Genomic DNA, 11,464 nt, shown 5'->3' on the forward strand with positions numbered 1-11,464 from the left:
GAACAAACATTCGTTCGTTATAGGGTTATGGAAATCCACGAACAACATTCGTCCTTACATGACAGAAAAATTTCCCGAATTGACCCAACTCGACATTCATTCATGCAAACACACCGTCGAGCACGCGCGCGGGCATTAATGAAATATGCTGACGCGTGTAAAAATAGAAAGCATACGTAAAATGCATGAATCATTCTTTTGTATTATGGAACCACAGCTACAAGATAAATACTCCTAAAACTTTCATGTTTTTTTTTTTTATTTTTTTTTTTTTTTTTCTAATTTCGCTAAAACGCTGTCATTTTTTTTCAAGAGAATGGACGTCTGGGCTTCAGAATATAAAGGCTAGGAATGTTTGACCTGCGGTTATGAGAGAGAGAGAGAGAGAGAGAGAGAGAGAGAGAGAGAGAGGGAGGGAGGGAGGGAGGGGGGATTTTTCTTAAAATACATATTACATGTTCCACAGAGCATACAATTTAAAAGAAATAAACAGAGTATGAGAAAGAGAGAGCCCAAATAATGAGAGGAGAGATCATCTTTGCTGTGAGGTCTAGGGAGAAAGAATGTCTTGGCTTATAAAAAAGGCTATATGGATTTGCCTTGGCTAGAAGGAGTGCTGTTAAGGAAAGGGGAAAGGTGGAAGGGGGCAAGGACAGAGAATATCATAGGGGAGGATAGTTTCTTGAGGGGGTGGAGGGGTAAAAGGGAAGAAAGAGGAGGTGGCTAAGAGTGTTCACACATCGTCTGGAACTTAGCCAATGGGTCCAGTTGCCGTCAACCTCCAGTGGTAGTAAATATCAGCGTCATCGTCTTCATATTTTCCTACCGATTTTTACCTCCCAACCACACAACGGCGACCTTCAATTTCCCCAAAATTTTCCTCTTATTCATTGTGAAAGGATTCGGTTATGCACAGACTCAGAGAAGGCGGAGAAGATAAATAACACCAAATAGAAAAATGGGGGCGAGAAATGTTTGTTTCCCGGAACCCATCATCGTTGAAATAGATGCAAATCGCCATAACGAAATCACTGTCGCCTCTTCATCATGGCATTGATAACCGACATTCAACGGCGTAATTTGATTAAATGGTATTTTATTCGATTTCAGGTTTCATTTTGACGGAGAATGTCGTTTGTTATGTATTTTATTCTCTCTCTCTCTCTCTCTCTCTCTCTCTCTCTCTCTCTCTCTCTCTCTCTCTCTCTCTCTCTCTCTCTCTCTCTCTCAACAAGTATATGTGTTCTGTGTAGCATATGAGGTTAATAGAAATTCATTATGCAGCCTCACCGATAATTTTTTTTACATACATTTATAAGTGAGAGAGAGAGAGAGAGAGAGAGAGAGAGAGAGAGAGAGAGAGAGAGAGAGAGAGAGAGAGAGAGAGACTCTACCATACAAACTCTGCCCATCTGTTTGCATGATCACGTACCGAATGCTTGCAATTGCCTGTTATGTTCCTCAAACTGAGTTAGTCTATGACTATATTCTGGAATGTTAAAACCATTCTGTGGAATTCAGCCATTCGAGAGAAAATGGATTTAGACGAGAGACCGAATACCTGTATGGCAATACACGTTATCCAGATTAGTTTGGGCCTACTCTTTTTATTCTTCATTATTATTGTTATTTGTGTGTGTGTGTGTGTGTGTGTGTGTGTGTGTGTGTGTGTTTGTGAATAGCCACTACGTCCATGGTGTAAATGGTGAATCGATACTGCAACCTTTTTCTTTCTACAAAAAGGTAATTGAAAAAAAAATAGCTCGAAATTTTCATTGGTAGTGATTCATATTTTCCCCTTTCCACTTCTTCCTCCACGATATTCATCTATAATTATATCCGGCTTTTCACACATCCTTATCCAAACACTTATAAAATCTAGTATCCTCCAATCTCTTTACAAATTATTCCCAAAGCACTCAGATCCATGTTGTTACCTGTGTTAGCATCATCTGACGTTTAATCCTCTTAACATAACAAGTGATTCAACATTTTCTTTCATACGCCACTGTACTTCCATTAAAGAGAGCTGGTTTAAGAATAGCCTCTTATATTTCTATTAAGGCTTTCATAGAACCTGCTTTTCTCTAAAAAGTCTTTCGTATACACTGCTACCTTCTTTGCTTCCCCTCAATCTATTCACAATCCGAAATCACTTTTGATATATATTTCTAGACATCTGCGTTAGTAAATCTCTTAATTATTCCACCCTTTATTCATAAACATTCACCTATTCTTCTCCTCGCTTTTCTTTCACTTCTAGACATCTGCGTCAGTAAATCGCTTAATTATTCCACCCTTTATTCATAAACATTCAGCTATTCTTCTCCTCGCTTATCTTTCACACGGTTATCCCTACATAAAGGGGTCGGTTTCAGATGTGGTTTATAACTTGGCAAAGTTTTTACGATCGCATGACCTTGCATTCATCAACCATACTCTGTACAGTGCAAAAAAACTCCAGGGCTGAGAGAATACCGGCCTTATAGGATGGTGAAACCTGCTTTCTGGTACCCCTAGACTTCAGCTTCAGACTCCATCCCGGCCGTCATTTTACGCTCTCGAGTGGTTATGTCATCACCCATCCCATCCCATCCCATCTCATCGTCATCATGCGTCTTTTGCATGTTGCCGTGTCGACCGAGAATGGTAAGTATCCTTTTTTTTTTTTTCGAAGGAAAAGGGCAGTGGGCCTAACCTTTGACTAACTAGTTCAACTGCTAGGCAGTAGTTTCTACAGTTATTAGCAGTGAACCTATATTTTTGCTAGAAAGAAAACTGCAAGGCAATAGCTGTCATTATAGCCACTTTCTACGACACGGAGGATGTTGTGACGGGCCGAGAGAGGAGTTGTGAAATCAAAGGCAGATTGGAAACGACTGAGTTATATTGTTGTGGAACATTCTCCTTATATACAAAACCTCAAGGCAACAGGACATGACAAATTCACAAGACAGACAAAATCACAGAGGAAAAACCAGACTTGAATTTTCATGTTCGTTTTAGTGCGAGGGAAGAGCGAAGATACAACCATAATATATACAGAAGGAATTATGTACAATTGTGTGAAACACGGTTGGTACATGGCTCCCCCCCTAAAAATTACATACTGTATATGTTAAATAGGGCGCCCTGATCTAGAGAGGCGAACTGTAGGCGGGTCATCTGGCAGAAGATAAGCAGGTTTTAGACGATCAATGGAGACCCAGTCTTCTTTGCCCCGAATGTTTAGGAGGAATGCTTTCGGACTGCGTCGGATCACAAGGTAAGGTCCCGTGTAAGGGGGCGTTAACGGTGGCTTGCTGGTGTCGTTGCGCTGGAAGACGTGCGTTGCAGAGTGCAAGTCCGTTGGTATGTGATGCTTCGCTGGGGGCTTGTAAGTCTGGCGGCATGGAGTAAATTTTCCCACAATGTGACGTATGCGCTGGAGATCGTCGGAGGAGGTTGTAGAAGGAAAAAACTCAGCAGGGACGACCAACGGGTCGCCATACACCATTTCGGCTGCCGAGACGTTGAGGGCATCTTTAGGAGTGGTCCTTAGTCCAAGGAGGACCAAGGGAAGCTGAGTAAACCAGTTGCAATCCTTGCAGCGGGACATCAAAGCTGCTTTGAGGGTGCGATGAAAACGTTCAACCATTCCATTGGCAGCGGGATTGTAGGCCGCTGTGTGATGTAGGGTGATGCCCAGGAGATTCGCTAATGACGTCCATAATTGAGAGGTGAAAGTGGTTCCCCTGTCAGAAGTAATATGCTCAGGGATACCGAATCTTGAAATCCATCCAGAGAGTAAGGCAGATGTACATGAGGCGGACGTTGCAGTTTCCATGGGAATGGCTTCAGGCTAACGAGTGGAGCGGTCGATGACGGTAAACAGGTAACGATGTCCTTGTGATGTGGGTAGGGGCCTACAACGTCGACGTGAATGTGTGCGAAACAACGCTGAGGTTGAGGAAAGGTGCCCACTCCTGAATCCGTGTGTCGATGTACTTTGGAAGTTTGGTAAGAAGTACAGGCACGGACCCAATCCTTAGCATCCTTAGAAATGCCGTGCCAAGTGAACTTTGCCTTCAGCAGCTGTGCAGTAGAACGGCACGAGGGATGTGAAAGGCCGTGGATGAAATCAAACACCTGTCGGCGCATGGGAGCAGGAATCCAAGGTCGCGGTCTACCAATACTGACGTCACAGAGGAGGGTGGTGTTGGAGTTTTCGAGGGGAAAATCCTCCCAACGGAGGGACGTGCAGGATGTCCTACAAGCTTGATACTCTGGATCCTGTCGTTGGGCTTCAGCCAGGGCATTGTAATCCAATCCCAGTTGAACGGCAGCCAACGTGTTTCTTGACAGGGCATCGGCAACGGGATTCATTTTCCCAGGGACGTATTGGAGGGTGCAATTGTATTCTTCCATGGCGGAGAGATGTCGGCGTTGACGGGCGGACCAGGCGTCAGACTGTCGAGTGAAGGCGTGCACCAGAGGCATGTGGTCTGTGCGAATGACGAAGGGCGTACCTTCTAAGAAATGGCGAAAGTGACGGACAGCCAGGTGCACCGCCAGCAATTCTCGATCGAAGGTAGAATAACCCGATTCTGCCTTGGACAGTTTTATGCTGAAGAAGGCCAATGGGCGGGGCGAGCCTTTGACCACCTGCTCGAGTACTGCACCACTAGCGACGTCGCTGGCATCGGTGGAGAGAAGGAGAGGGGCGTGTGGGATAGGAAAAGTGAGAGCCGCAGCAGTTGATAGGGCCTTCTTTGCATTGCAGAAGTCCGCTTCTTGAAGGGGACCCCACTTCAAGTCCTTTGGCTTGCCCTTGAGGGAGGCGTAGAGGGGAGCAAGAGTGGCGGCAATGGCTGGCAGAAAGCGGTGATAATAGTTGATCATGCCCAAGAATTCCTGCAGAGCTTTGACGGTCGAGGGCGTGGGGAAATTCTGAACGGCTGCTACCTTCTCAGGAAGGGGATGGACTCCTTCAGGAGTGATACGGTGCCCTAAGAACGACACTTCGTTGGCGCCAAAGGTACACTTGTCATACCGGACTACAAGGCCGTTTTGTTGCAGGCGGTCGAGCACGATGCGCAGGTGACGGAGGTGTTCCTCTTTTGAGGAGGAGAACACAAGTATGTCGTCCACATAACATACACTAAAAGGGAGGTCCCCTAAGATGCCATCCATGAGACGTTGAAACGTTGCCCCAGCATTACGAAGGCCAAAACAGGAGTAATTGAAGGTGTATGTGCCAAACGGAGTGGTGATGGCGGTCTTGGGGATGTCTTCTGGGTTCAAAGGCACCTGATAATACCCCTTCAGGAGGTCGAGCGTAGAGAAAACCTTTGCTTTGTGCAGGTAGGATGTTACATCGGCAATGTTTGGGAGGGGGTAGTGATCCGGTTCTGTTTGCATGTTCAGGCGCCGGTAATCCCCGCACGGACGGAGGGAGCCGTCTTTCTTCAGAACAATGTGTAAGGGTGACGACCATGGGCTGGAGGCCTTTTGGCAAAGGCCCATTTTCTCCATTTCGGCAAACGTTTGTTTGGCGGCTGCCAATCGTTCCGGTGCCATACGTCTGAATTTTGCGAAGACTGGGGGTCCCGTCGTCTTGATATGGTGATAAATACCCTGCTTAGCAGGAACCGTGCGCGTTTGGCGAAGTTCTGGACGGAAAACTTCCGGGTACGACGTGAGGAGGTGGGCGTAGGCATCCGTAGGTGCGCTGATGTGGAGAGCGAGGTTAGAGGGGGCGGGTTGAAGAGGTGTCGACAAGTACGAGTCCGCGTTGACCAATCGTCGGTGGGAGACATCGACCAGAAGGTGGAAATGAGAGAGGAAATCCGCACCGAGGATTGGCATTGTGACGTCAGCAACGAGAAACTTCCAATTGAATTTACCGTTTCCGAACGATAATGTGAGGCTTTCGTAACCGTAGGTGGGTATCGCAGATCCGTTGGCAGCTACCAAGTGGACGTCGGCAGATGTAGACAGACTACGGTGTGCCTTGAAGAGTTTCCTTGGCAAAGGGAACGACAAGCACCTGTGTCTACCAAAAATCGCACGCCCGTTCCTGCATCCTGTAAAAAGAAAAGATTGGAAACAAGGGAGGCCAACGCCACAAGCGATGGCCTACTTACACGTTTTTTGGCCACTGACAATCTTTGGCACATTTCTTCGCGGTTGCCCCGAATCTGAAGTGGTAGTAGCAAAACTGCGGTGGATGGGAGGTAGTAAGTGGCTGTAGAAGTCGTTCGTTGGGGCGCGAGCGATTGGAGGGTGGTGGGCGGCTTTGTCGCCGCTTCGGCACGTCACGGGGTAGGCGTGTATGTCCTACGGCATTCATGTCAGCTTCGGTGTACGTTGAATAGGCATCCTCGTCGTCAGAGGTGGAGGCATTGATGGAGGTCTTGAAGTGGCTGTCCATAAGGGCGTCGGCTTTGGTCATCAAGTCCTTTATGGGTAAACTATCGACATCGGGTATGGCAGCGCGCACAGGTTCAGGTAAACGGCGTATCCAAAGGGCACGGAGTAGATTCACCTCACGAGGAGAGCCGTCTGCGGCAGGTTGAAGGCGAGCGATACTGGTCATTTCCCTGAGGGCAAGCGAAGCCCTTTGGTCCCCCAACGGTCATTGCGAGAGCTGAAAAAGCTTTGCTATACGGGCGGCTGGCGACGGCGAGTACTGTTGCAGAAGGTATGATTTGAGGTCGTCATACGCTATTGGAGTGTCTCCTTGTTCATAAAGCCAGTCGGATATTTCTGGGAAGGTGTCCTCAGGTATCGCCGCGGGAACATAATCTGCTTTGGTGGTTGAGCGAGTCACGCCCCTGATACTAAACTGGACTTCTGCACGCTGAATCCAAGCAAACGCCTCTCCGCTGGCAAACGATGAAACTTTGAATGGAGAGGCCGTAGCGCCAACTGCCGTAGAGTCCGTCATAGTACCAACGATGGAGGGGCGAGGGGGTGGGGGTGGAAGGCGGTGGAAGCGAGTTGACTTTCAGGGTCACCAATGTGACGGGCCGAGAGAGGAGTTGTGAAATCAAAGGCAGATTGGAAACGACTGAGTTATATTGTTGTGGAACACTCTCCTTATATACAAAACCTCAAGGCAACAGGACATGACAAGTTCACAAGACAGACAAAATCACAGAGGAAAAACCAGACTTGAATTTTCATGTTCGTTTTAGTGCGAGGGAAGAGCGAAGATACAACCATAATATATACAAAATGAATTATGTACAATTTTGTGAAACACGGTTGGTACAATGTATTAGCATTCCTTTATACAGGTTCCTGTAATTCAATTTTATTTGCATTCTAGCAATTACCATCCATTTTGCTACCCAACAACTTTGAACCAATATCCTTATTTTTTTCTTTTCTTTTTTCCTACTTTTAGCATCATTCCATCGATCAATATGCCAACAAGGTATGATATGAAAGGCACAATTACCTAGGACCAACACTTATAACAAATCAATTAACTTCCTATTTACATATTCTAACACATCCTTTACTTTCATCTTGAAAGATTTTACATAAACAATGAAATGTTTGTCTATCACATATTCTCCATTAGCACCATTCAATTTCTAGCTACATCAGTTCTTTCATTTAGATTTTCTAAGAACCTGCAGGCGACATACCACCAATTCTTTTCTTTTTTACAAGTTTATTTGTTTGATAAGAATCATTTACCTTCACTTCCTAGCTCCAGCACCAACTGTTCTTCTTCTGTATATCAGTTCATAATTTTCATGTTTTCTACTCGTTCCTGATATGAGGATTAAGCGATTTATATAGCTATATATCCCTTTACAAGTACTGTCATTTTGCACTTCCAGAACTTTTTCTTCCTCTTTGCTTTTATATATATATATATATATATATATATATATATATATATATATATATATATATATATATATATATATATATATATATATATATATATATATATATATATATATATATATATATACATATATATATATATGATGTTTTTGTTTGTTTACTATAACTTCCTTAATACAATTTATTTATAGATGATTGAAAAATGAGGTTTTATTTTTGGGGTTATTCTTGGAATAGTATATTTATCTTTTAACATTATATGACTAAATGTTTGAAGATAAAGGTAGCCTTATCCTACGGGGATTGAATTCCTATACAACACACAGGGGCAAGGATGATGTTGGAGACCAATTGATATTCTAGGTCTTGGATTAACTCAAAGCGAATGCCAGAGCTTGGCTGAAGATAGAGACTTCACAGGGGACATGGCTTCGGTAAACGGAAGAATATCCCCAGTGTTAGATGAAAACCTTCATCAAGTTATATGTGACCAATTCATTTTCGACACTTAAGGGAGTATAATCCGAGTAATAGAGATTTATTGATGGCCTCTTCTCTTCTAATTGTGAGTGGCCTCTTTGTTATGAATATTTATTACATTCGTTAAACTCCTTCAACTCCTTAAATGGAGCCTGATGTTCCATAGGTTGTTGAGGTAATGGCATCTAACATTTCTTAATGGTCCCTATTCCAACTACTGAGAACATTTAGGATTTGTTCTCTTTACTTTGCTGGTCGAGCGATTTATTAACTAGATCTGATCTTAATTATATAAAGAAAAACGTCTTTGCACTTGTTTTCTGAAGATTTTACCGTAACAGATTAGCCAGAAAGAATGTTATTACCTGGTAGTTAGCTACTTGTGTTCGGTCACAATAGAGAAGAGCTAGTCATAGAACTTCCAACTCACACAAAATATATACAAAGAAAATCTGAAAGGTTAATAGCCCCAGAAGCCCCTCACTCTAATGGGTATATATATATATATATATATATATATATATATATATATATATATATATATATATATATATATATATATATATATATATATATATATATATATATATATATATATATATGTGTGTGTGTGTGTGTGTGTGCATATGTGTGTGTGCATATGTGCGTTCATGCATTTTTCTTAAAACCTTTATTGATAATACTTCAAATCTTACAGCTCAGAAGACATTCCGAAATCTTTTCCTCAAATCTCACAGCTCAGAAGACATTCCGAAATTTTTTCAAGTTTCTCACTAGACCGCAAAGCCCAACCGAAGAAGGGTCAATTATTTCGTAGAAAAGAAAGCTTTTAACTTATCCGGATCTGCTCCTTGTGAACAGATATTGGTCTCTCGACACAAACCTATTAGCTAAGCGACTTCATTAGCTAATTGGGTGTACCTGGTTTTATTGTCGTCACATAATACAAGACAGGCGACGCCATGCCAAAACTTATACCTTAATTGCTTCCAGCTACGGCATCCGTTACCCGTTTATGATGTTGTAGATCGTGGTGTTTGCGAAGCGAGATGCGAGTTTTAGGAGTAGTTTATGTTGGATGATGCGAAGTTTATGGGGTTGAGAGAGATAAACTACTAGTGTGATGAGGGTAGGAAAGCTTTTTTCTTTTTTCCTTGGTATGTTTTCCTGTCAAGAAGTATCAACAAAACAAAAGCTACACAAAACAAAAAGAACAACAAAGAAAGATCAACGAAAGTCATTATGATATTTATAAATGAATGTATAGTGATAATAATTGTAATAATAATCAAAATCATTCTTACACTTCTGAAACTATTAAAATTTCTCATTTTTTATTAGTGTATATTGATCATTGAAAAGGCGATCATTCTAAATGGAAATCTTGTAATTTTCAAAATTTTTTATTTTAATTTTTAAGTTATAAATTGAAAATTTAGAAGAATAAAACCTCTTTGAATAAGAACACCGAAATTAATATCAATTAAATTAACTTAGCAATTCTCTATATTCACTTATATTAGACGTTGCTGAGAAAGTTTGCTTTTGTACTTACTAAAGTTATTCAAGGACTAATTTTGGAGAAAATAAGAAACCGTTGTGTAATTGATCTAGGATTAGTACGAGTAATTATGGAGATAAGAATTATAATGGTATTATCCAATTCCTAGAAACATGGCCTTTTTGAAAATACTTGGAAATTAAATTAGATTAGTGTTATTGATAACGCTTATAATACTCATGTCAAAATACTCTTTTTTTCCTAGAATCCCTATAGATTTTCCAAAATAATCCATATGATAATGTTTTTTATCAAATCCAATAGCTAGAAATATTATTCCAAAATTATCACAAATTACTTCAAACTTTAGCCAAAATCCAATAGCTAGAAATACTACTATCCCAAAATGATAAGTAATTACTTCATACATTATCTTACCTTACTAGCTATGTGCTGCATCTTATGACAACCGACAACCAAAGAGGGAAATAGAAGTAGCTGACTTCCTCTGATAACGGATTTACCAAAATCTGCCGTCTATTGATTTTTACGAAATGCTATCAAGGGATACGAAAATAGTAAAACTAGTAAGCCTACCAAGAGCATAATAATAATAATAATAATAATAATAATAATAATAATAATAATAATAATAATAATAATAATAACAATAATAATAATAATAATAATAATATTATTATCATTATTATTATTATTATTATTATTATTATTATTATTATTATTATTATTATTATTATTATTATTATTATTATTATTATTACTGGTAGGTCTGGTGTTTTATTATTTTTGTTAATGATATATATATTTTTTTTCCGGACGTTAATAAGAAGTGAAAAAATATAAAACGGTATCTAAATTTAAAGTAACACCAACAAAGACCATTTGGTTCCAAAGAGAAAGGAAGGCAATAACCTTTTCTTTCGATTTCATTCAGATAATGATATGACAGAGCAAACATGGAAAGAAAAAGGTAACTTCCAAGTGGAAATTGACGAATGGATATACGATTTTTTTTCTCATAAATGATACAAAAAAGATAATCATAAAGTAGAATTCTCTCTCAACAAGGAAACGCATTATATTTTAGTTGCAAATAAAAGACAAAGAGTAAATCCCCAATCAATGAAAATGTTAATGTTCACGGTGTTAGTTGGAGCAGCAGTATGTCTGTTTTAATAAATATTCCTTGTCAAAGGCATCTGACATATTTCCTTTCAACAACGATAAGCCGACATGGTCTGTTTTATCAGGAATTCCTAATCAAGGTTTTATTCCTCTTCTTCTTTTTAGAATATTACACATTTAACACATGAACTAGCACTAAACATAGTCAACGGCAGTGGATAGAGAAAAGGTACACCCAGGTATATACAAGACAATGCTTGCCCACAGACTCACACTTGCACACAAAATGTGCAATCAGCCTTTGCTGGCAAAGGTAGTGTTACAACACTTGACTTACGTTTGCTGGGTGGTGGATTTTTCCTACCCCACAACACCGAGAGATGTAAATGAGTAAATCTCCCACGCCCCCAACTCATGTTGAAAATCTCGAATGCTGTACCCTTTGTTCCCAGTCCTTTTAAGAGGTATAAAAAAATTTTGTTAGCTTATTAT

Source organism: Palaemon carinicauda, chromosome 6, assembly GCF_036898095.1.
Source record: "Palaemon carinicauda isolate YSFRI2023 chromosome 6, ASM3689809v2, whole genome shotgun sequence".
Lineage (NCBI taxonomy): Eukaryota > Metazoa > Arthropoda > Malacostraca > Decapoda > Palaemonidae > Palaemon > Palaemon carinicauda.